Source organism: Anser brachyrhynchus (genome assembly GCF_964034855.1).
Source record: "Anser brachyrhynchus genome assembly, chromosome: 3".
NCBI lineage: Eukaryota > Metazoa > Chordata > Aves > Anseriformes > Anatidae > Anser > Anser brachyrhynchus.
Window position 1 is genome coordinate 59,175,850 of NC_137696.1, and position 27,314 is coordinate 59,203,163.

Consider the following 27,314-nt stretch of genomic DNA (forward strand, 5'->3'; position numbering starts at 1 on the left):
TTCGGTTATCACACCAAATAAACAGGCACAAAATACAAGCCTTACTGCTTCCTTTTATATATCCAGAAGTATTTCTAAATTTTGGTCCTCCAGGTTTGTGTCCCTAAACTTCACAAGACTACACAGACATTGCAAGATCTTTAATCTGCTTTTTCTTCAGCTCAGGAATATTTGTTTTAAGACACAGCCTCTGACCTGCTTGCTTCACCATGGGTGGAAGTTCAACTATCAAAGCACTTTCAGTTAATACGTGCATCAGGTTTCAGAGCTAATTTCTTCATCTGGAGGAGAAATCATGCAGGAAATGGTATGTTTTCTTTTGGCTACTGCCTTTTTTGTACTACGATTACTTTTATTTGTGCAGCGATTAGGGATGGTACCTTATTTTCATAATCAGAGTGGATGTTTCTTTTCAGTTCCTGTGCTTACATGTGACAGGCGAAACTGTGGCAGTCAAATACCCATCAGTAATGTTAATATCTTTTAGAGAAACCTTAAATACAGAAGGCTGCTATTTGTCTTACCAGCAGCCCTGAGTAATTCCACTCTCCTTGCTGATGGATTTGGTACCATGCTTCCAATTGCGGTCCCCCTGGTACCTGTGCCGTGTGAGGGGAATCACCTCTTGCTCCCTGGGAATTTCCCATGCACAGCAGTGCTGCCAGAATCGCACAGGCCTTTCACAGATATTTCTAAAGGACCGCACAAACTCAGAGTCCATCTGGCTCAATGACATTTAAGTGAATATAAGTGGAAGGAGACTGTTTCAGGATATTTTTTTTTGCTTGCATGATGCTTTTTATACTAGAATATGCCTTTCCATATAGTACTAAAAAAAAATAAGTATCTCCTTTTTCCTGCCGTATGTCAGTTGAGTAATAAAAATATGTACTGTTTGGCATATATCATGTAGGTCTCATTTTGTCTGTCATGTCTTATTCTTCCTGAGAAACAGAAGTGAAAATATGATTAAACTGTTAATGGGAAGAAAGCAAGAAAGGAAAAGGGTGAAGAATGTGAGTGTTCCTGAAGAACAAAGGTCTAATCTTGGCCCACTCCTCTCAGGTGGGCAGTGCTGATCCTTCTTAAGGCCAAGAGCTGAGGTCAAGGAGGAATTTGCACATTAAAGGTTCTGGCTTGGCAAGGAGCAGGGATGAGCAGCTACCCACAGAGAACAGAGGAGCTTTTGGCAGACAGGCAACATAGCAGGTAGCAGGCTTCTCTACCGAGCTGGGGCAGAGCCAGACCTACAAGCAGGTCAAGAGAAGCTACAGGCTCTTGGCTGTTGTGGACACTTCTGTGGATGCTCCTTTGGCAAATAAACATGACATTGTTTGGGAGAAGCTGTTTTCTGAGTCACTTCAATTAAATGCTGTCACAACAGAGATAAAGGGTGTGTATGTGCCAAATCCAGTTAGTCCTGTCATGTTAACCCTGCCAGTAAACATGTAAGTCTTGATATCTAATCTGAAATTGGGAGCATGCAGGATTCCCCTGAGAGGGACAAGGGAGCCAGACTCACCTGTCCCCCAAAGGGGGACATTAATGGCAGATAAAAATAGGTCACCTTTCTGGATGACCACAACTGTGCAAGGTAACACAGGGTGAGGCCTCTCACTGTGTCCTCTAGGCAGCAGAAGAAAAAGATGTTTCCTCTTCCTAAAGGGTGGGAAGTGGAAGAGAAGCTTATGTCTTCTCCTACCAGCCAGAAAAGGAAAAGATGAAGAAGTGTTTCTATTCACCTGTCACTCAGTTATTAAAATGGCAGTCAATTATGGATTAGTGTCCTATAAAAGAAGCATTTGCAGCTATCAGTGACACTGGACGCATGAAGAGGAACCAACACAGTGTGAGCCAATGCACTGACTCTATCGGCAGGGTCAGGTGGCACAAGAAGAAGGCAAGTCTCTGGCTGGATCCACTGCTACCGCCTATTAGGGTTGGTGGGGTTTGACTTGAAAAATAAATTAAATAAATAAATAAAAACTGTATTCCAAAGATGAAGAGGTCAAGATTAACTACTCTAGAGAGCTGGCTGTGGTTGTGCGTAATGTCAGAGGGACAAGTCACATGTCTTCTCTCTTCATTTTACCTTCCTCTGTCCCATTAGTGACGCATACTTGAGTTTTCCCAGAATCTGAGAACTGCAGTTAATGCCGTGTGCAGCACAGTGGGACCATCAGAGCCATTTGATTTATATGCAGATTATTTCTTACAGGCAGTGGTACAAGAAGTACCAAGACCTTTGCCAACTCCATGGAAGTCAGTGACATGCATGAATGCTCGACGTCCCTCCCAAGGAGACTGATGCCCCTGCTTCAACATTTTCGCCTTTGGAGAGGTTGCTGGTGGTTTTTAGCCTCTTAGATTTTGTGAGGTCCTCACTACTCAATCCTATGGAAAGTTAGTCCTTCATCTGGAACAGAAACAGAATGAAGCTTTTCAGAAATTTAGGTAAAACTGAATTTTGCAACTCGAGGTGGGAGGGACCAAAGCTACTTTTATGGGAAGAGGAGGGAGGTGAGGAAAGACACGGGAAACTGAAGGAAACTAGGAAAGGGAAATTAGGGGAGAACCTCAGAAAGCCAGGATTTCTGCTCCTGCTGCCATGAAAGGTTTGGAGTGACTGGAGGGGGGGTTGCCCTTTTGGCATTACAGCTTCCCTACACTCCCAGCATTTGCCAGTGCCAGCCTGGTGTTAAGGGCTCTGTGCCAGGCACAGTCCCTCAGAAGCCTGCAAACATGATTGCCTCACTTGCTTTTGCCCATACCTCAAACCAGCCTGATCCCTGCCCTCCAACAGAGAACAGCTGAAGGTCTGCACGAGCTGCTCGTACCCCAGCACCCATCGGTTTGCTCCTGGCTGCAGGGGAGGGAAGGGCGCTGCTCCAACCCTTCTGGCCCTGGGTGTAAGGGGTTCCCCACCAGGGGAAATGGCAGAGCTAACGTTCATTTCTGATTAACCTGCTCCCATTCCAGAAGCCAGGGCTTTTAGTAGAAGCCAATAGCATGAGATTTACCAGAAAACATGGTGGGGATGGCAAATTCGCTTGGACCTTGGAGTTTAATCCTATGCAGATGGTTCCTGTCAGGTCTAAGAAGAGATTTTCTTTGATCTGGATTTTGGGATGGGTTAAAACTTTCTTTCTGCAAAATGGCATTAACTATAAATGTTGATTGGTGCTGCTAATTGTCACCAAATTGCCATATGTAACTATATCCAAACATCAGTCTCTAATTGTCCAACCCCATGCTCCTGCAAATTTGTGTTGTTTTGCTAATTAAGCTTTGTGTTTGTTTGGCTCAAACTTGTTGTGACTGGAACTGTTACTCCGTGATTGTACAGAAGCCAAAAGTAGGGAGGCTTGATTCCAGCTGGAAACTATAATTGATATTATTATCTACAATGCAAATAATTATAACTCAGTGTACTTCCTCTTCAGTAGGTTTTTCTTGGCAGGACAATTTGACCCTTACTGTTGAATTATTAATTTTCTCCCCACTTAAAATATACAGCCCATTTCTTTATTCCACAAACATGGCAGGCTATTCAATAGTTCAGCCAAATAAGGCCCAGAATCATGTATATTTTGAACCTGTATAAAGCTCCTCTCCTCGTATTGGGATCTGCATAATATCAAAAAATGCCTCTCTGTCAAATTTTGTAATCAGGTAGCGAACTAGGTATTAACAAACCAGTTAATTATATGAAGATTGCAAATTGGGTATAATTTGCTAGTAAACCTACTGTAACCTGGATGCAAACAAGCTGCAAGTGAAGTACAAACAAGCAATAAACCTACTTGCTAGGTATAAACAAACTTGAGGTGAACAGACTACAAATTAGGCAAAAAGAGAAGCCCACACTGGTTATAAGCTGAGTGCAAGAAGTGAGACGATGTGCTTGCCTACGCATTCACCTGAACATTTACCTAAGCAATTCTCCGCCACCAACAACAGAGTTCAGAAACTGGGTTACAGACTGCTTCTTCAGGGTGAGCGTCATTCTTCCTAGCAGAGAGACAACATGGCAGCGTTTAGATGGAGACAGGCTCTCAGTCTTTGGGAAGGGAAATATTCTCAAGAAAAATGGCAATTGACGGTACTACAAACCTTTCTTCTCTGAGCAACAATAGCTTTCTCAAAACCAGCAAAATTTGCCGAAAACTAATCAGGCTGCTTATTAAGTGACATTATCCTCATAGCTAGTGACATTGGCTAGTAGCTGTTATCTCCACAGGACACTGATGGTAACTGGTTCAGAGGACAAGGTAACCTCAATACAGTGTTGTAAATGTCTGTAAAATGGACTTTCTGCTTCCAGCGTTTTATCTGTGGGGATCTGTCTGAATGGAGGGCATTTGCCTGCAATGTTATTTGCAGTGAAATTGAGACTAACTTCTATACTTTCCTTAGATTTTGTATGGACAGGATGGGGAAGGAGAAGCGCTCCTGTTCCACTACTTGAGGGATATTTTCGCTGGCTCTTCATGTTTACAGTTGCTGAATCATATAGCTAAGTTATATTTATATTGTAACATACACTGTGTTGCATTATAGCACATTACATTCATATATTACCAGCTAAAATATTCCAGAGTCCAGTCCCACTTCTCCTGCCTGACAAACTCTGTCTCCATCTTCTTGTGTCCCAGCGTGCCTAAGAAATATCCCTACAGCTCTTTCTCCAGAACTTCCCAGTATTTCCCAACCTGAATATCCAGCCTCACCCACCTTTTTCTCAATGTTCTTCCCATACACATCCTTGCCATCCCAGAAACTATTTGCTCCTCCTAAGTGTGTCCTCCAAACCACCCAAATCTAGGCTCACTATGGACCCCATACATCCTATTTCAAACCCCCCTTCTCCTTGCTTGCCCTCCCACTTTTCAGTTCCCCATCTTCTGCTTCACTCTTGCTTCTTTCTGACCTCTGTCCTTGACACTGCCTCTAAGTGCCTCCTATTCTCAGCCACTTCCCCTCCCACAACCTGTGGCATCCCTGTTTCTCCAGTGCCTAGGTCCATCTGTCTTGCTGTAAGGCTCCCAGCTGAAGCATATATACCTGCTGCATGTGGCTGAGGTGTTCATCTTCAACCTGTTTTATTACCCCTAGTCATCAGCACTTGCCTCTTACCTCTCATCTAAGAACAGCATGGTAGTCTGAAACCTGCTTCCCCGGATCAGATGGGAAAGAAATGATAGATAAATAACAGACAGGAATTTAAATACTAATTATTTATCAAATGGCACATAAAGGGTAGAAAAGAAGGATCTGTATGAGAAAAAATAAAATAAAAGGTTTTATGGTAGCCACAGGAATGTGTGTATAGTGTCTCACTTCATCATATGTTGAAACAAGGTAGGGCCCCCTGAGCTATATGCTTCAGGGAAAGAAAACAGTTGAGGAAAATATCTTCTGGCTATATACTAGCTAGGCTCTAGCTTCTAGTATGTTAGCAAGTCAGAAGCTATATTCAGCTTTGTCTGGGTAACACCAGCTCTGAAAGGAACACTGTCCAGACAAGGGTTTGCTTCTACATTTTTTTTCTTGTTATAGTAACGCATCTCTGCCCTTGACAGACTTCTCCTGTAATGGTCAACAGCAGATAAATGCAAGGCAAGAAAGGGAAGAACTCTGGGGATGTTGCTGCCTCTGACACCCCAGTCATTAGGACAGTGCCTTCCTTGAGCCCTTTTGCTTTCACAGGAGAGCCCTAAGAAGTAATGCCCAAGAAGCAACGTCAAGCATGTTGACAAAGAACAACATGTCAAGATGTTACCATATCATGACAGATCTTGAGGCTTCCATTTTAGTTTCCCTCTTTCCTTGGCCAGAAAGGTCTTCCTCATTTCTGTTTCTTCATTAACTACCCTGCCCTGCCAAATGCACAACATTTGTGGGCAGTGAGAGTTGAAGTCCCTGACAAGAGCACACCCAGAATTTCTTCCTGAGAGCTTTGCTAAGACAAAGATGTTGTAACTATTACTGAGCTGGTGCTAAATATCACCTATACATATCATAAATTTCTTGTCAATCTAGAGCTTTTGCACTCCCAACTACAAAGAAAGGAAGGTGATTAGAGTGCTTTTAGTGCCACATGCTAAGCTAAACATATGCACACCCAGTTAGGTTTTAAGTTTTATTGGATCATTAAGCCCAGCTATTACTGCATCTAATACCACTGGTTATGCAACAGACAGGAATTGTTATTGCTGTTAGACTACATCTCCTGGATCCCTTCCTCTGCAGCAGGGTGAGTGCCAATCAGGCCTGCAGCAGTGGCAGAAGACAGTAGGTGAGCCGTACAGCTGTCTGCAGGCAAGACCAAGGTTCAGCAGGTCTTTGTGGGAAGTGCTGAGAAAGTGAAAAAATGCACATCTGAATTCTGTCACATGAAATCCTGTAGCTCTCCTATGTAACCACTGTTACTGACATCAATCTTTAGTTAATTTATCTTTTAAAATCAATCTTCTGAAATCTCAGAAATGCCAATGCAACTGGAACTGGCAGGATGTTTTGAAGCAGATTTTTAAGCCTTACTAGAGCCTGTTGGACAGGAAGAAGCAGCTCAAAGACAATATAACTTGGAGAAACCCAACACATATACCCAGTAGGAATGTTATGCTCCACCCCAGTCTCATTTCACCTTTCTCCTGAATGAATGTTTTGACAATAGAGAAGATAAAAAAAAAAAAAATAGAAGTTTGGGAATGGTTTGAGATACCACAGTATTAGCAGACAGAGACTGAATAGCACTCTTGAATACAAGTGCCATGCTTTCCTCACAATAATCTCACTTAATCTGTGTTTGAGAACCATTAGACTGTTAAGATTTCATACCTTTCATGCCCACAGCCATATGCATTAACAACCTAAGAATACATTTCATCCATTTTTACACAGGCATTAAGTAAAATGCACAAGGGAAGCACGTCAAGCAAATTGAAGAACAGTTTGATGGAAGGACATCTAACCTCCTGGAATGAGAGTCAAGAACAAGAAGCACTTTTTCTTACAAGGGTTTTAGCTGGAAAGGCAGAAGCAGAGATCTTTCTTCCCCTAGTGATCATTTCAAATCAAATCTCTCAACCATGACCATGGAAAAAAGAGCAATGAGAGAAAAATCAAACCAATCTATTTCTCCACTGAAAAATGACCTGCTCATCAATATTATAGTGGAAATTGAGATTGTCTACAGCACTACACAAGAGAGTTTTAAAAAGAACAGGTTGCATTTACAAAAAGAAGCACAAGTTCGTGGCATTTTGGCCAGCATTTTCAAGATTAGGTTTTTGATGGTCAGCATTTAATACCAGGGTCCTGGTATTCAGGGTTTCTGTTTGTCACACAACTCTCACCTGTGTCTGTAGTTTGCTCTGCATCTTGACATCCCTGGAAATCAGACTGTTTATGTATCAACATCGAGTGTGAGTCTCAGACCAAGGCACATGAGTCTGAAGCATTTGCTCTCATGACTTCACTCCTGAAAAATCCAAGGACAGGAACCAGGTGTATTTTTCTCCCCAACTTTTCTCCTCCCTGGCCCTTATAGTTTGCTTCCTGAGCTTATAGAAAATGGACCTGTAGTTCTGAAGGTAGTGAAATGTAAAAAAAAAAAAAAGGTGCCACAAAGCTATTAAGGGTTCCAGCCATCCAAAGACATGCGGTATGACTTCTTGAATATTCAGAGCTGCTTTGCAAAAGCAGACAGTAATGCAAGATGATTAACAATGCAAAATACTAGCTACCACACTCAGATTTGACAATAGCTGGTCTCCAGAGCTTCTGAACCCCATAAACCATTTAAATGAGCACAGAAACATATGCTTCGCTGCTAATGTGTATAGAAGAACTCCAGGCTTTCAATGCATGTGTACAACAAATGTGATCTCATGTGTCTGTGGTATCTTCTCTGTTGTAGACTGTTTATACAACTGATCACAGTCTTCAAAGGTTTTTCTGTATAACTGAATTCTGTTTCTCTTGAGTGTTTACAGTATATGTTTATGATAGCATACATCTATTTCTGCAACTTTTCAGCCCCTTGACCTATTGCATTTTCTTCACTGCAATACCAGTGATCGGCATGACTTCAAGTTGTTTCCCACCTCCCCTTCTTCTGGTCTTCACACCAGAGTGGCTCAAGGGTCAGCCAACTGCTTCCCAGGAAACACAGCCAGACTATGCAGACAAGTGGGTTTAGGGGAATCACTCTGCATGAACTCTTAAATTGGCAGCAGCTAGTAGTTTCATACTGTGATGACGATTAACACGTGTCTCTTGAAACAAGCATGGCAACGCCTGAAGGCAGTACCATCCACTAGTGCCCACTTTCAGCTCCATTCTCATATACAAAAGTGAGAAAGGTCTGTTGCAGAATTCTCTTAAGACTTCTTGCCACAGAAGATGTCACTAAGTTAATATAAATTAAAATGGCAGAGCATTAGAAAACATTTCTCAATCAAATAAATATTTCCTTAACTGAGCAATTAACAAATACAGTTACAAGGAAGGTTTCATGGGACAGCTACCCCGTAAAGACTTTTTTCCTAGAGATTCCAATCTTTTTCCACACCAAATACCCACAAAATGATACTAAAACTTCTATAACTGGTTAGAGCTTGTGTGGAGCATTGTGTCTTACTTATGTACATGTTAATTTTTTTTTTTTTTTTTTTTGTAAAGATGCACATCCAATTGTGGAAACTTCAGTGCTGTTACACTGAAGTAACAGATTATCTCAAAATTAATAAACACTTTGAAAAGATAAAATGATGTAAGTACAAAGCCTTCTGTAAACATCATTTAATCCTCAGATGTTCCTGTGCCAGTTTCCCCTCCACGCTTTATAAACCAGGCTGTCCAAGGCCACACAACAAGTCAACAGCTGAGCCAAGATAGACTTCTAATGGTTGAATTCCATTTTTCAAGCCCCAATGTTTCTGTCCTTTCTTATTCTTCACCTCTCTTTTCACACAGTGAATACTACTTAAATCTCTTTTCTTAACGAGGAATATGAAAGAAAAGGTTATTTTGACACCTGTGCTTTTTGAGTCCAGTTCCAGGCTGCAGAGGAGCTTTACAGTTTTGCAATCTCTGTAGCTCACACTTCGATCCCAACAGACTTCAGATGCCAGTTTCTGCTGCCATATCCAGTGCTGGCATCTGAAGTCAGACAAGTTTTATCCCATTATCAACAATTTTATTTTGTCTGTAGACTTGCTGGGAGACAAGCAATGGTAGGAAGAACAAACTTGCAAGAGAGAAAAACTAATAAAACTGCCACAGGGGAAAACTAGAGCATTTCCAGGTTGCAGAGATACGTAGGTTCACAGTTGTGCTGTTATCTTCAAAGACGAAGTGACTTGGTTGTTTGTATTCCATCATCATAGCAACAGCTTCCTCTCCTCCTGGCCCGGCAATGACATCTTGCATCCTCCCTGCCTGTGAAACACATCCCTGCCTCTAGCGTTCTGCTGGTGAGGAATTCTGCTTTCCTGATTGATTGCCAGCCAAGACTGCTCAGAATGCAAGTGAGGGTGATTCAAGCTTTTGGATAAACAGTCTTAAGTTCCTGCATACCTGAAACTGAGCCAGATTCCTGCAATAGCATTGCTCACTGGTGCTAGCTACCATCTCTAGATCCCAAGCAGCATTTGAACTAAGCTCTCTTGAAAGAATGTCAGTGTTCAGATACACCATTAGTCCAAATAGTGGAGCCCAATCTCAAGTCTTTGGTAACAGATAATAAGGCTGTACACTTCTTGTCTGTATTTGAAATACAGCTGTTTTGTTTAATATGCTTTGCACTACCGCATGTATTATGGCAAATATTTTGATAAATGAAAAGCATTAACATGCTGCCCTTTGATGAAGTATGTTGTTGTTTTACTAAATCATCTGTCTCGTTTTAGTTTAACCTTCATATCACAGATTCCTTTAATTCTAATCACAGAAATAAAGAGGATTACTTTTGCTACACTTGGAGGTGAGTACAAGCTGTGTCAAGAGCTTAGCATATTTTCTGCATTTCCTTCCTCCGTCATTCTTTTCCCCTTTTCCCACAAAGCATCTACCTTAAGTGCATTTATTGCACATCTCAGGTAGCCAGGGGAAATCTATTTCCATTCAGTCCATGCTTGCAAGCTAGAAAGTTTTTCAACATGTGCCTATTCCCTAGGCATCAGCAGAAAATATTTCCCAAATGATTATTTTTTTTTCAGGGCAAAGAACTTTCCCATGCTCACCACTCTTGGTGTAATCGTTGCTGCTGTCAAGTCAATATATGAAGACTGCGTTACCATCAGAGGCTGAGGATGTTCTGCCACTCTTCTGAAGATTTGGTGTCCTCACTTTAAAATTTGCCACTTTCATGGCACTGTAGTATGGCTGTTGACTGACTGGGATATGAGACTGGCGTCTATGAATTTCCTCAGCTCCCAACAGTATGTGAGGTTTTTCATCGTGTTTCTTTCTCCGTTTCCATTTGCCTGTGAATAAAATACTTGTTGAATAGTAACTGCGGCTGAAGTGGGGTGGCAGGAGGAAAGCAATGTTTTCAAAGATACTGTGCTGATCCTCTCTCCTGCTGTACAAGCACACAAACCTGATGAACACATGAGTACCTACCTCATTAGGAAAAGTTGTGCACCTACACCGGTGCTGTAGTTTTATCCGCTCCGAGACCTACAGCAGAACTGACATTTTAGACAGCAAAAGATTAAATAATAAACAAACAAATAAATAAATAAAGGTATACTTATTCTCAAATGGCATTGTTTGTCATGCTTAGGTCATAATTTATTTCAAATGAAAAATTCTTGAAGAGAGAGGAGTCATTGACAGTGTTAAGGCTGAAGGAGTACTGATAATCAAAAGCCCATTTAATAAAAAATGGAAACTTCAGGTTGAGATATCTTCTTTTGTTGTTGCTGAATGACCTACACAAATAAGGGAAATGACTCACTAACACTGAAACTAATTATACGTCGAGGGCTGGCATACACACAAAGTAAACTGAGGATTCATACATGTATTAATACTTAATTCAGTTATAAAGAGTGTTTAGGTATAAATTTTTCAGGAAAGGTTGTTTCCTGACACACACACAAAAAAAAAAAGAGCCTTTTGTATTCATAATGTCCTAACAATCCTAACTGACACCACCTGTGTTCAGAAAAAAGAATTGACATCCATAGCTGAAAATTTCATTTGCTGCTTTCAAACTACTGAAGAATGTTGCTCAGAATTATAGTTCTGAAGGTGAAAGAAAATATAAACTTGCAGCACCTTTGGTGCCTGTGCTGTACATAAGTAGAATACTTCGAACAGTTCATATCTAAACCTTGTAGAACAAAGAAATGTTAAACTTTTTCTCAGACTATGCCAAAATAATTCAAACTACTCTTAAAATAATACAGGTAATAGCATCCACATTTTATTTCATCTTAACAAAGCATTTTACTGCAGTTGCTAAAAGGCCAAACTTGCAGCGACATCAGCAGAAATTCAAGATGTTATAAACATGCCCAGCATAGGCACTTAAGCTGTGTGAAAGGCACTGGTAACTAAAACACAAATGAGATACTCAGTTAGCAAAATGCATTATGTACTCAGGTGTCCAGGGTCCTGCCTGACCTAGAGAAAGCACACCAAGGTTCTGCTCCTCCATCTGAAGGCCACCTTGGGCCTATGAATGGAAGTTTTCATCAGCTTTCCATGAAGCGGGATTTGCTGCAATTCACCGTGGGGTTTTAAATGGGTAAAAAGTAATTAACATTAGAAAGTGATTAATCTTTGTGTAAATACATTCAGACACCAGCTGGACACATCCACCTCCATGCAGGTTGGCAACTGCTGCTGCCACAGCCTGGTTGGCCAGGGTGTGCAGGGAAGCCCACACAAAGGTCCAGAGCATACACTAACGTGCTGCTTTCCTTTGCTGTTTCTCTGCAGGGAGAAGGAAATATATTAGCCCTTGGAAGGGAAGGAGGGATGCCAACTATCTCACACTGTCAGCCTGCGAGAGCCACATTTTTGTCTTTTTTAAATAAAACCAGGGGAAGTTTATGAAACAGCTTGAGCTGTAACAGAGGAAGAAATTAATCAGAGGTTCAATGGATAACTCTTAGAAAGTCTTCTTGGTTCACTTCCATCTCTTAAGCAACTCAAATTACTGACCATGAGCTGGAGGACTTGTTGTTGTTGTTCTTCTTCTTCTTCTGTCAAACTTATTATTTAAGTCACTATCCTGAAAATTACAGATATTAGTATTTACTAAAGAACCTCTTCAGGATCTCAACCACTGTCCCCTTGTTGTGAGAAGATTGCAACATCTGCCTTTGTTTCCAGTTTCTTCATGGATTAGCTTAAATGAATCATTGAACAGAAAGTCACAAAGCCCTAAGTATATGGATCCAAGTACCTCAACAAGCTACATGGTCTTGATTTTATATTTACCCAGTATTGTCAAGAGAGAGCTTTATTCCTTGTTTCTAGTAAGTCATCTACTTCAAGGATATGTTTAAAAAACTCACATTCTAGACATGCTTTTTACCCCCATACATTTCACTAGCACAGTAATAAGCACATAAATATGCTTTCAAGTGCATGATATAAATATTCCAATTAGAACAGATTAATAAGTTTTCCAAATAACCTTCTGACTTTTATTGAGAGTACAGAACTTTTTTTTGTTTTGTTTTGGTTTTTTAATCCCTAAAAACATAAACTTCTCCATCCCCTTGCCTCCATGAAGAAAAAGTCTACAGGTACATGAGGTGTATGTTTGCTATGAGAATAATTATTGCAAAAGTTTCTCACTTTACTCTTCAAGAAGGCTTTGGAGGCCGAGCACAGGCACCCAGAGCAGATATGCAGTCTCTACCCAGGAGATTTGGCCAGAAATAGCCTCAGTTGGTGTGATGCAGTGGCATGTTCTAGTCTTTGCATGAGAGGGTGAACTGGGGATCATCAGAGATTCCTTCCAAGTCTTTAAGATGTGGTGTTTTTGCAGTATTGATTTCAGTTATCCCTGAGGCATCCTTTACAGTTATGACAGTTTCTCGTTATAACAAGAGCCACACACAACAGTAACACTTAGAGGTGGCTCAAAACTGATTCTTGCAATCTAAAAACAGCAAAATGAGGAATTACACTGAATGAATTCCCCTCTTCTTCACAAGTTATGACTTCTGGCTTTAAAATGGATTTGTTTTCCCAAAGAAGAAAATCTGGAAGTGAGCCTTAGCCAAATTCTGCCTAGATTCCTTATTTCCTAAAATTTCCAGCAACTTTGGGAGGACAGGTGATTAAATGTTTTCTAACTCAGCAAGTTCTCATTATTTTTCTTCAGCAGCACTCCTGTGTTTACCCACAATGCCTCTCCCTCTGATTTCAGGCAGAGATCCTAAATATTTTAGATTATTATGTGACACAAAACAGGCAGCAAATTACAATTCTGACAAGTGAGCAGGAGTACTCTTGTCTTCAAATGTTTCCCTGTCATTGTTCAAAATATATGTGGCTGAGAGGACCCCACATGGTGAGCTTCCCAAGGCAACGCAAGGAGTCTGGTCTGCCCTCAGACAAGAGGGGCGATCTGATCAGCACTTCCATTTGTTAATTTTTTGCAGGTATTTTATTTCTTTGTTTTCTTTTCTTTTAAAACAAGCTATTTTCAAAAGTTTTCTTTTAGTTTCTGCGACAATAACATTAAATGAAATTCTTCAAATGAGCAAACTGTTATACAGAGACAATATTTTCAAATGAGTAAATGCAAATTAAGCATCTAATTCATAGTTACATAGTGAAGCATATAACCCTGTTTTCTGAAGGGATCACAGAAGATTAACCATATAGGACTAAAAAAAAAAAAAAAAACAAACATAAAAAATCTGTTCTGAGTTTAACTGTTCCATATTAAAAATTTGGGCTCTTAAGTTTTGAATTTTGTTTTATTTTTTTCCTTAAATTAAAAGAAATCTGGAATGCCAAAAGATATTGCACACTGGCTAATGGCAAGTAGTTCAGAATCATTTGTCTGGCTGTACTATACTATGACATTTTAGCAGTTTGTGTTGTTTGGTTTTGTTTTGTTTTTCAGTTAAAAGCTATCTATGATTAGATCTAAAATGCCAATACTAATCCACAAGGCTATTTGCAGGTATTTAAAAATACCACAGATGATTATCCTGTATTAGCATGAGACCAATTTTGCTGCCCTTAGTAGCAGCTCTGGGTCACGTAAAAAGTTGCTGACCCCCAAAAAAGCTGCACGTGTGACTTGACTTAATGGAGAGTTTCCATGAGTGAGAAAGGATGAGTTCTGCATGTGCTCAGGCTATTAGGTCGTACACTGTCTCACGACCTGACAGCCAGATATTTAAGCTTCCTGGTTTATGCCTCTTTATCCACAGAGGAATCCTTACCTCTAGATCACCCATAAAGAAACAAAACTTCACTGACTGCAAGGTGACTCCACAGGGTTTTGTTCACCTCTAACCATTAGGCCAAGTTCTCCACTAGGATTAAAGGTATCTTGCTGATGCAAATTTGTTTCCTTGAGGAGTATGATTTCATTGGGCCAAATGGCATTAAAAGTCTTGTGGAACCTCGAAGGGGTGGAAGCCTAATTCAGCAAAGCACGTACATACAGCCCCTGGAGCTGTGGCAGGTTGGGGAATGTGTGGGTACCCCACCACTTGCCCCGTGGCTGCGGGCTGGTGGGGGTGCAGCAGGCAGGAGCTCCCTGGTAGCACGTCTGCTCCCGTTCACACCCCAGTTCACACCCCCAATTTTTAGAGGTGGATCTGAACTCAGACCTCGCATCACGGGAACAAACATATGTCGGTGAGGACACACTACCCAGCCAGACAGCTGTAGCACTTCATAAATCCATACGCACAAACATCTCTGGTTGTTACCTCAGGCTGTGCTCTACCTTTTGCAGATAAGATAGCACCTGGCTACTGGGAGTAACTTGGGAACAAAAATATTTGGAAAATTAAAGATGCAATCATCAATCATAGCAAAAATGACGTAAGCAAAGAGGAAGGAATAAAAATAAGAGTTCTCCCTCTCTGATATGAAGGAAGCTCTCCAGAAATATTTCTCTCATTGAAGCTAGGGGAAGGAGTTTAGCAGCAATGGATGCTGATGGTGAATTTAGTTCAGACCAGTGCCACAGCACATTGGCTCATACAGTGTCTTCCTCCCTCTAACCTGAGTCAACAAGGGCAGCTGCTAATCCTTCCATTTTTAGCACAATGCAAACCTTTCTCTGTTCACTAATCCATCACCACATCAGCAGCATCAGCTGATGTGTGGCCCCATTCTCCCACAACTGCAAGCTCCAGTATCCTCTGCCAGCTTTCCCACTCCTGTATACATCTCCCACCCCAAATCCACAGTGCAGCGTAAGGTTTGTGTGGTGTGCAGAACCCTACCCCTTGAGCGGTGCCTCATGAGAACTCGGGCAGCTTGAGTTTGTTTTCTTTAAAAGGCGGTTTAGTCGAATAGATCTCAGATTTACAGGACAAAGGGAGAGAAAACACCCTACTAACACCGTCATTAATCTCACTGTAGTAGTGGAAAGAAATGCCATTTGTGTTCCTAGGGAGGGTCTTTGCTTTATGATCCAGCAAAGGCTGGATGCTTCCAGGCTGTTTGAACTTGTGCCAAATTCAATAGAGACCAACAGCAGTGGAAAACAAAGTCATTTGATTCTACAATTAACTAAACGCCTACTATAAAAAGGACATGGATATACCCCAGGTTAAATCCACAATTTTAGCACTTAGACTGAATATGAAGTTGAGTCAAACTAAATTTGTTATAATCAGCATTAACATGCAAAGCAGGAAAAGCTGTACAGCCCAGCAAAAGGCTTTCTTTGGTCTTCATGCATCTTAAGGCTCTTTTGTACCATTTTGGTGATATAAAGAGGGCTAAATACTGATATAAATTATGCAAGGAAGGAGACATTAAAGAAACTGTAGAAGGTACACTTAGCTCAAGCTGAATGCAACAGTATAACATAAAAGTGCAGATCCCCTACTAGCTTAAAAAAAACACCCCACAACTAGTGCTAGGAGATTTATATGTAAGGCTTCACATCCATTTGTCCAGTCCTGAGAAGTTGTGGGACACATTGAATTAGCTGCTATATAATCCATGACATAAAGCACAGAATATAATTCACTCACACTACAGCTGAAAAACATTTGAAACTTGAAATCCTGTGTATTATCAATAATATGTAAGAGGCATTTAACCTTTACAAAGAATGAAGTGTACATTTAGAATTAAATTTACTTTTATTCAGAAATAATGGCCTGTCCCCTGCATCTGGAATATGAATTGTTCCTACCTCACCTGCCACTTCTAACACAGAGGAGAACTGGAACAGCTCTCCAGGCAGCATATGTCTTCTCCTCTGCTTGCAAAGATCTTGTTCACGAGCAGCAGGACTATTGTTGCTGCTGCTTCACATGTGCAAGGAGACAGGTTGCAGGAACAGCCCTGCACATGCGCAGAGTAGCACAAAGCAGTTGAATGCTGCTCCTGCATCAGCCTAGCCCCTAGAGGTGATGGTCTCAATACTGGGACTTGACTTTTGCTACTTACTGATGGGCATGCATCAACTGGAGAGGACTGCTCAGCTTCAGGAACACCACACTGCATGTTCCTGCAAGGAGCCCCGCACCATGTTGTGTACCAATATGGTTTTATTATTATTAAAAAACAATAATAATAAAAAAAAAGGAAAAAAAAGGAAAAAAAGTGTGTGAAAGTGTCTGAGCTTAATTATTTTGGCTCTGAGGTAGAACACAGTAGTTCAGAACAGAACAGTCTCAGGAGGCAACTTAATAATGGAATTAACTTCAGTAATAGGTCAGAGTTGCAACAAACCCCACCCATCCGTGAGGTAGTCACATTTGTTACTTTAGTTCAACTTTGCCCAGTAAGCCAAAGGAAAGAGGAGTACAGAGGATGTAGACATAAAAAATCCTGGCTCTTGCTTTGAAAGAAACAGGAAACAAAATTACATTATCTGAGGAACTTCCTACAGCATGATTTTTGCAAGACAGTGAGATTCGGCTATCAGTGATGTAGAGCACTACCCAATTACCTTAGAGCAAAAATTCTTTTAACATGGTCTGATATCTGAATTCTTTTAACATAATCTGATATTCTCTTAACATAGTTCAGCTGGAGGCTTACTCTGCTAGCAAAGAAGTCATTGAGAAGACTTTGTGGAAGGCCATAACAACAATCTGGAGAGTGATGTAGTACAGCAGGGGTTTGTAAACGTGGAATTACATCTACAAGCATGGTACTCGCCGTAGAAGAGGTTGTACAGTGGAGCTTGCCCCGCTACCCACAAGCTATATTTACACTGTACGCTGTGGGTACACACTAAATATAAAATGGCTTTCTCCACACCTTTAAAAATAGAAGTTTCATTGCTCTTCCTTAAAAAGAACAAAAAGCAATTTTCTGTTGCTTACATCCAGCTAGGAACACCTGCCTAGGAGCACAAGAAGCACTGCCCACTCATGTAGAGCTGCACCTCCCTGATCTCTCTGCAGCCTACTGCGCTATGGGGAATGCACAGCAAGGGAGGCGTTGCCTCAGAAAACAAAGAGAAGGAAAGGCCGCCTCTTCTAGACAACAACGAGATGAAATTTCCATTGGTTTCTGACCTACAACTGATCAGCATTTTTTGAAGGAACCAGAAGTATTTAACATATGAGCTTCATTTAAGGAAGAAACAAAGGAAAGGTTTAAAATTAAATTAAAGACAGTGACACAAAAGCACTAAGGCTGGGCCACAATACAAAAATATAAATGATTCCTAACAATGCACTGCTTCATGTTTCCTTTCCGGAAACCTCTTTACTTTCTTTTATAAAATCAGCATTGGTAGGAACATATTGTTTCAGTAAATAACATTTGTTACTTTCCTCTTTCCCCCACTCCCTCCCCACCCAGATACATGCTTATAAAGCAGAAGTGATTACAACAAATTCAGTGTCCAGACACTTGAGAAGATGTTGCAGTGAACCCAGACCACCCACTGACTTCATCTGCTCTGTTTTTCAAGTCACAAATTTTTGCAGATTTTCCACTGCCCTTGATAATGAAGAACATAAGCACTTCTATTATTATTATTTTTATATAAAAACAAACAAACAAACACGCAGGAGCAGGTCAAGGAAAATCTGTTAGAAGCCAGAAAATCCAAGACATCCCACCACACATATTTTGCCTTTCACCTTAACTGGCATGCCATCAGTCAGAGCATCCTCCCTGCTTTTCAACTCATACTGTAGCTTAAAATCCAAACTGGTTTCTCTCTTAGTTTGCCCTCAGAAAACTGGTAGGTCACCCTAGTTTGCCTTTTTCATGTGGAGGCTACTTATGGTAAAAGTAAACTAGAACGGTAAACTAGAAGTGTTATTAAGCCCAGAAACACAGAAGTTTTGTTGTGGTTCCACGTCAAAGGTTTTATAAAGCTTTCTCCCCATGGTCCACAAATTCTCTCAAATTTCCTGACTTGGAACAGCAGCTTATATAGCATATTTTGGCCTGGCTGCCATCACACAGAGCAATGTTCTTGGAGAGGCAGAAAACTAGAACATACTGGTGACAGAAACAGAAAAAGCATGGTTTAAACTGCAATTCACTGTTAAAAAAGAATATCTATCTAGACTGCTTCTGAGCCTCTGTAGAGCTAACACGCTGGCTTTGCTGGCCACTTCCAAAGGTCGCCTCCTTCCTGCTGAGGAGCCTTCTGCCACATATGTCCGGCCTAGCTACTTTTGCCAGATAGTTTTTGTCAGATCAGGTTAATTATTAACCCAAATGACAAAAACACAAAAATGTTTTATTTTAATTGAAAACAGAGTATGTTGCTGACAAATGCTGAACAAGTGTAATTTACCATAAACAGTAGTCATGTGCTACATTTACATAGCTTTTGACAGCAGTACTTCAGAAAAAAGCACACAAATAGGATCGCTTCATCCTTCAATAAACTTGATCAATTCGAAATTGTTAAATGTTATATAGCAATGGTCTGTAAAGCAAAGGGCAGAGCACAACTTCAATAAAGTACAGAAGCCAGAAGAAAAAATATTTTAAGAAGGTCAGGCATGAACACAAACTGAAATATGGCCAGAACCATAGAATAGGCCCCTTATGTAGATGGTCATGCAACTTTTACTGTCTGCAAACAATGGGGATTTTTGACTTTATGCTTCACTTCAGAGGCTCCAGTGGCACATCTTCCTTCACCAGCAGATAAACTTCTACCTCAGTGTAAAGCTCAGCCCTGTAGCTGAAAACCAACAGCTTGAGTGCTTGGAAGCCAGCCTGTAAATGCATTTGTTTAGCCTTATTTGAACTATGTGGAGATCTTTACATGACAATCTGTCTGTGAAAGTACTGTAAATTTCAACTTTAAACCAGTTGCTTGATTTTCCTACCTTGTTATTACTGTATCACCTAATGCAATTCTGAAGCTTCCATGAGAAAATAGTTGATTTCTCATGGTGAAATGCAAGCTAAACATTGACAGAGAAAAATATCAATGCAGAAAATATATCCTCAGTACAAAATTCCTAAAGTTGACATTCTGAATATTACATTAGTGGGACCCTTATTTACTGTGATTTGGTTTAAGAATCAAAAGACTAGATTAGCAGTTTTCTCTTCTGTAATAACACATTATTATTTTATTATTACTATTATTATTATTACAAGAAACATTTTTTCTTGTTATTATTCATAATGTATTCCCCAGAAGTTTGATTTAGGCAGCATTTAGGTTAACCATGGTCAACTGCAGCAGATAAAAGCGAACGTGTTGGCAGGTTTCAGTGAAAGACCAGCAGTCAACACACGCTCTCAAGATGTGTGTGTGTGCACTGAAGTGCTCACTAGTCAAACAGGATGTGTTCTTGAGGCAATGGGCAGGAGCTGTCTCAAGCATATAATACAGTAGGCACCAGGAAAATAGCTAAAATATATTGGTCAAAACCAAATCAGTCCTTGAGAATAAACACCAAACCATAATTTAACAGCAAAAGAGAAATTAATATTCTGGACTCCTGGCAAGAAGATACTTTCTCATTAGAGGTAATAGCTCCTTTACCACCACTGACTTCTTGAGAACTGATTCACCTTAATTTCTTCTTTTCCTCTGAGGTAACACACATACCAACGTGGTATGTCACGTGGCCCAGTCAGGCAGCCAAAGACTGACCCCTAAAAGTCAAGATTTTTTTTGACTTTGCCAACCTATGCTCAGAGTCGGAAGAACTCCCCTGACTGAAATTTCATTGTCAGTATGAGACCCATCTCTAGAAGTGAAAGCAGGGATTCTAGAGCCTGGCCCAGCTACAAAGCCTAGTTAACCAGAAAGTTCAAGTTGTCTTTCTTACACGTCCCTGCCAAAACACACTCCTCTCCTCCCCTGTGATCCCAATGCATCTCTCCCCTCGTCAGCCCCTAATCACACTCATTATTCACATCCATATCAGGGACATGCTGCAATGCCTGGAGCACTATCCTTCAGTGGAGGCTGCAAACCAAAGCTGCTGAGGGAACTGAACAGCTGTCCAGAGGACAGATGAAAACAGGATGTCATTTATCCTTAGCGGCAGGGCTGGAGGTCTCGTCTAAGTAGTTAGAGGCCACAGTTTGCTCCCGGGTGAGGGCTGCTTAGTGGTTCACGTGAAAGGAGTTGTGGTCTCAGACAAAGTGATGGTGGAGAAGCATTCACCTAGCAATGAGGCACTAATTAGCCCTGCTGCTGGTTGACTCCACACAGGTCACCGCTAGGTCTGGATCACACAGTGAATTACCCCCATCCCGCTAATGATGCCAGTGTTAATGAAGTGACAGTTTGCTCCCGTGGAAAGATTAAGTCAGAAATGACTGCCTTATCTGATACAAATATAACAGGGAATTAGAAGGTCTCTGCCCCCTCCATCAGCCAGTGCATTCTCAGAGAAGGGGGAAGCAGGAGCAGTTCCAGAAGCTGGACCTTCTGCCCCCGGGCCCCTTTCCTGATCACAACTTCCTGGAGTTTCCTACATTCCAAAAAGCCATTATTTTTATCCTGGTGTATGGCCATAAGGAGATAAAAAGCAGCATGTGGGAGCAGCAGTAACTGTACAGCAAGAGTATAAGATTTTGTGCCACTGTGCAAACACACACACTGAGCTGCCTTGCTTTGCCAGTGTAGCTGAGTACAGACAAGAGCAAGGTTGGGACTCTTTCACCATGTTAGAAAGGCTCCATGGAAAGCTTCTCTTTTGATAACAGTATAATTTCCTTTAAAAAAAAAAGATAAAGTGTTTCTTGTGCTGGATGTATATATAAATACATTGTAGGAATAAAACCATACCACTGCATTCATCCTACATTAAGCTTAATTGCAATCTCATCTTTAGTTATTCAAAAATTTAGTTTTATTTAATTTCCAAAGAAAACAGGATTCCCACCCACCCCAATCATTTCAAAATATTAAAGCTCATGAGTGCCCAAGACCCGCAGTAGTAATGTGGATGTTCTTGTTTAATGGCCTGGGGAGAAGGTAGAAAAGAAACTCTTCAGGAATTTCCAGTGCTTGGAGAGAGTGCAAATCTAGAGCAACTAGGCAGGTAACCAGTGCAGATTAAGTCCAAGTCTAGATTAGGCAGTGACAACTGTGACAATATTGAGGGATATAGCAGCACCCTTGGTTGTGGGCAGGTGATACACTACTGCTTCCTGCTCCAGAAGACAGATGTACGCTGCACCCTGCTCAGGAGGCCCACATCCATCCACATCCTTTTAGTAGAAACCTTGGCTTTTCTTCATACTTTTTTTTTTTTGTTTTTACTTCTTAAGAGTTCACTTGACAGAAGGAGAGAAGGGTCTGAAATCTTTCTCAGTATGGTGACTCTAAACCAGACAGTGAAATCCAAAGAGTTCTTCACCTTCAAGACTTCTGTTGATATCACAAACTAGGAAAGGGGAGGCAGTGATCAGGAAGAATTGAAGTTGGGACTACTTGAAGTATATACATATATATATATTTTATTTCCCTTCTCTTAAGCTATTATTGCTTTTAATGCAAATAATTAAGGGTATTTTAATTAAGGTATTTTAAAGGGACACAAAATGATTAAGGGGCTGAAGCACCTCTCCTATTAAGGAAGGCTGGCTGAGAGAGCTGGGGTTGTTCAGCCAAAAGAGAAGGCTCAGGGGTAACCTCATTGAGGCTTTTCAGTACTTAAAGGAGACAAAGATTAAGAGCTACTTTTTGCTCAGATAGTGACAAGACAAGGGGGAATGGTTTTAAACTAAAATGCAGCAGATTTAGATTAGAGGTTAGGAGGAAATTCTTCACTCAGAGGGTGGTGAGGCACTGGCACAGGCTGCCCAGAGAGGCTGTGGATGCCACATCCCTGGAGGTGTTCAAGGCCAGGTTGGATGAGGCCCTCATCAACCTGATCTGGTGGGTGGCATCCCTGCCTATGGCAGAGGGTTTAGATCTAGATGATCTTTAAGATCCCTTCCAACCCAAACCACTCTGTGTGACAGAGCACTGGAACAGGCTGCCCAGGGAGGCTGTGGAGTCTCCTTCTCTGGACATATTCAAGGCCCATCTGGACGCCTACACCTGGGCAGCCTGCTCTAAGGAACCTGCTTTGGCAGGGGGGGTTGTACCCAATGATCTTTTGAGGTCCCTTCCAACCCCTACAATTCTGTGATTCTATGATTTTAAGGAAATGGGGAATCACATCTCTGACTAATGACGCGAGTGTGTGATGGTCTGAATTTGAAGTCCATTCCAAAGGAAAGGCAGAATTAACAAGGAAGCTAGATGTAAAGAGCTGGACCAGGATCAGCGCAAGTCTCATGTAAAAGAAGTCCTGGAGCCAAATAAGATGGTTGAAATCTTACAAGAGTTAACACAGCTTAAGCTAAACCATTCCTTCTCTATGACTCAAGAGGAGCAGCAGAGAAATACATGAGCTGGGGGAGTTACCTACACAATCATAAATAAAACAGGTATCAGGTAACACACTTCCAAACAAGACACTGAAATCAAGTGTTTGAAGTGTCAGTTGGCAGTTTGGGATGTGTCTCTTTCCAACAGCCTGCTTAGACAAATCAACTTCAGTGAGGTTACAGATCTGTGAAGGCTTTTAAATAGGTTGGGGCAAGTATGAACCTTCACACTTCTTGGTCTCAAAGAGGTTAGAAAAGACACTTCCAACTTCGAGGCAGGGAAGGAGGTGGCAGTGGAAAGGAACAACTTAAACAGAAGAAATAGTTTTCTATATTTTCACATTGTTGATCACCAACCATAAGCACAGAAGCTGTATTTCCTAGAAGCTATTAGAGCAAAAAGATGGTACCATAGGCTGAAACACGCCTCCAGTTCACTGGGAAAGGAGTCCGCTCATTCACAGAAACAGATCCTCACTGCTTTGCCACCCCTAAGGGAGACTGCGAACAGAGCCTGTAAATCAGTAAATGTCAGAGAACACCAAAGCTCAATTTTATAGACCTGATTTCAATTTATTAACATGCTACTTAGAGGCTAGTGAATGCCTCTCTATGAAGAGCTCATCAAGTATTTTAAAAAGAGCACAAATTACTTCCATTACTTTTACAGAATGAAACCTATTTACCCTATCAGTGTGGGACAGGGCAGGTCTGTGCCATTAAATGCACAGTAAGCAAAGCTCTGGGCAGAAACTTACTGCAGCTCTTTGCAGTGCTGGCAAGGCAATGAAACAGAAAACAACAAAATTCCCTGAAACCATTAACACCTACCAAGAAAGTTTCTCTTGTTACAGAAGTGATCAAACATTAGCATTTTCCTTGCTGTTGAAGCTGAAGATAACTACTCACCTTTTTTGCATAATCATATGGGGTCAAATGGGGGTAGCAGAGGCTGAAAAACAGGAGCTAATGTTAGCACTGTATATTTTTATGACCTTTGGTGTGTTTACAGAATACAGAAGCTATTGTCTGGAAGATATTCACATCCCTCCGTGCTGAGGGGGAGGGAGCTGGGAAGAGGCTTGGGAACAGTACTCTGCTGGTGTAGGAAAGCTAGAGCCAGCATGCCCGCAGCTGTGGATCACTGACCCCCCACCCCAACACTTTGCCCGAGTCACCACAAGAGCAGTCAAAAAGCATAAAATCCATGCCAGCATGTAACAAGGAATGGGAAAGCAACCTTACTCTTACAAAAAAGGCAACAAAATAATTCTCAGCCTTCTGTTGAAATTTTGTACATAGCTTCGGAGCCCACGCAGTCCCATTGTTTCATATTCTAGACAACTCCTAGTAAATACAAGATAAAGCAATACACACAATGGTGTTTCTGTTGCTGTGACCCAGTTGCAGCAACTCACCCTTTCTTTCCTGTACAGCAAATGCTCCTGTAGAGGAGTCTTTGCTCTTCCTTGGCCACAGATGCTCCACATCACTTAATTCAACATCAGCCACATTTGTTGCTAAACAAATGATAGAAATGGTGCTTTCAGAAGCTCTTTGAGCACTACTGCTGTTTGTTGTAATTAGATGTTCACTGTAGTGCAGGCTGTTTTGATAGGACAGCATTCTTACAGCATGAAGAGGCCCCATAAACAGGAAAGGGACAGATTTATGCTTGCTTGGCTAGAATAATGTCACATATTTAAGAGATAGGTATATAGCTTAAGCAAACCACCTTCCTGCACTTCCGTACACTGATCTCAAGTCACTTCAGTGGCTGCCTTCTTTTCTGTCTTAGCTACTTGGATCGGAAGCTTCCGAAAGGAGAGATTTATCTATTTATACATTCATTTATTTTGGCAGGTTGTTTGCATGAGATATTTCCCAGCTGCACTCCAACTGAACATGATACCTCCAGATAACATCACTACATTATGACTGTTGCTGCCCCTATAATAAATAATAAAATCTTTTTTTTTTCCCCCAACATGCTGCAGAACTCTGGTCAAGACCATGAACCAAATCTTTAAGGATCCAGCAAATCTCCTGGCCATCAACTCAAAACCACCTTTCCACTATTTTTTTTCACTATTTTTTTCTACTGTGCACAGCAAGCAAATGATACTGGCTTAAAGACCTAAAAACTGGAATGAACTAATAGAAGACATCAACATATTAACCTTCATTGTATGAAATGGTACAGTGATTAAAGTATCAAGAGAAAAAGGCCAAGTCAAATCCACTGTTGATCTATCTTGCAGAAAAATGTCACCAATCTGTCATGTCCCTTTAACTTTGGAACAATCCCTGCCTGCTCGTGCTGCGAGTCTGCAGCCTCTAACAGCAGAAATGCCCAGAGGTGGCCCCCCATAACAGCACATCAACTTCAGTCAGCATGCCCAGGCTCCCCACAGAACAGGAGGCAGCTCTGTTTGGAGTCATCCCTTTCCTCTAGCACCTTCAGCTTTGTTTTCAGGAAAGCCCAGCCAAAGTCAAACCCCTTACTATCCCTAATTCCTCTCCACTTTGAAAATCCTCCAGTTTCAAGATCCATCATCATATAGAAGATCTATATCATCTAGAAAGTGATCTGCTTCCTGAGATCGTGCCCAATAGATATGTATGGAAAGACGGAGGTTCTTAGATGATGAACACCAGGCTGCTGGTGACCACGGATAATTTGCACTGATAAAGCTCTGTCAAAGAAACTACAGCCTTTGCCAATGCACCAATTCACACACTGATTTAAAGTCTCACCCCACCTGTGTTACCTCCCTTCTGATTTTATCCCTTTTAATATACACTAAGAAGGATCTGTTGCTGTCAAAAAAGAGGTGAGCTTTTTGCACCCCTTAACAGGCCAATTTCCTACAAATCCCTGACTTCTAACTAATGTCTCAGACTCTGTAAAGGCCATAATACATTCTGTGAATATCAGAGCACTCTTAAATTTTTGGTATTCAAATGAACAGCTTGCCTTTACATGGTTTCAGTCTGCACCAGTATTGGAAGGAAGAAAATTAGTGAGAAAGAAATTGAATATTAGGTTTGGAGGAGTCTGGCTCTGAGAAGGGGAATTTTGAGATTTTTCCCCACACTTGAATAACCCCAGGGTCCCCCTTTGTACTGTGGTCTCTGTGCTCTGAACAGGTTAGCAAGCTGGTTGGAGGGGAGAAGGGGTGTAAAGACCTAACAAATCTCTTGTAGGATGCTCATAGTTTGTTCAGAAAGGAGCTGTCACCCCAGCTCACATAGGTTAATGAAATGAGCATTTCCACATGTTTTTCCTCCAGGCAGTTGGCCACTGCCTTCACAAACCATTGTGTGTACATATCCCAGTAAACCACACTGCTTTCTCTCATCAGCTTTGTGGGGCATAAGACTCAGCAATATAACAGCTCTCCAGAGTTCCTCCAATGTCAAGCTGGGGGACATCAGTAGGTAGCAGGAGCTGGAGCATGCCATCAAATATTCCTCAATTGATGGGTCAGAGCTGGCACCTCAGTTAAGGAGGAATTTTTTTTTTCCCCTCTCAAATGAGTTCTACTTCATAGAGTCACTTGGGAGTCTTTCCTGAGCTAGGGACCGGAGCTGCCTGCTCCCTGTTAAAACTAGCTCAGGAAAGGCAGCCAGAACATGTCCAGGCTATGCTACTAGCTCATTATGCTGTTCAACAGTTCATATGGCAAAGGCTGCTCTGGGAAAGATACTGGATGCAGCACCCTGAACATATAAACCACCATCAACCAGAGTTACCGACACTCATATAAGAATACCACAGCTGGATCTTGACCACAGACCACGAGCCAGCAGTTTTTCCATCCTGGGATCTAACTCCTACACGTTTTGTTTTTAGCAGCATACTGGCCTGCCAGATCTGTGGTTGTATCATTCTTGGAAAAGGCTGCTTGTTATGAGAGTAGGAATGGATAAAGGGGTCTGAGACCTAAAGAGCAGCCAGATTGACAAAATCGGTTCACATTTTGTTGTTATTTAAAGTCTACTAAATACAACCCTAAGAACAAGGAAAGTCTGGATGAAATCCAGTAGATTCTTTGGCCTGACTAAACAGTGCTATACTGGAAGCTGAGACAGGGAGAAAAGGCTTTAAGCCATGCTTTTATCCCCTCCGTCCTTGGGCTGACCCAGCACGGCTGTTAGACTTGGACATGTCTGACCACTTAGAGGGCCTGTTTTCCAAGGACTTTGGAGCTCTCCTATCATGACACTCTACACAGTCCAACTCTGCTAGCTTTGAATAGAAAAAACTTGCAAGTGAGGGTTAAAGCTTCAGTTTTGCAAAA

At 41.4% G+C, this 27,314-nt stretch overlaps 1 long non-coding RNA gene across 6 annotated transcripts in view; it reads right to left on the reverse strand.

Annotated features, from left to right (window-relative positions):
- Positions 1-234: 234 nt before the first annotated feature.
- LOC308192085 overlaps positions 235-27,314 on the reverse strand; it is a 41,888-nt gene continuing 14,808 nt past the window's right edge. For 2 of the 6 annotated variants that reach the window (XR_013948531.1, XR_013948533.1), the window contains exons 2-5: positions 10,251-10,493; positions 7,362-7,486; positions 3,933-4,011; positions 235-2,416 (exon numbers count right to left, since the gene is read on the reverse strand). This is a non-coding gene — a long non-coding RNA (uncharacterized lncRNA). Of the gene's footprint in view, positions 2,417-3,932; positions 4,012-7,361; positions 7,487-9,043; positions 9,448-10,250; positions 10,497-10,632; positions 10,692-23,919; positions 23,963-27,314 lie in introns of those variants that run through there. The other 4 variants (XR_013948532.1, XR_013948534.1, XR_013948536.1 and 1 more) reach the window with 4 other exon arrangements.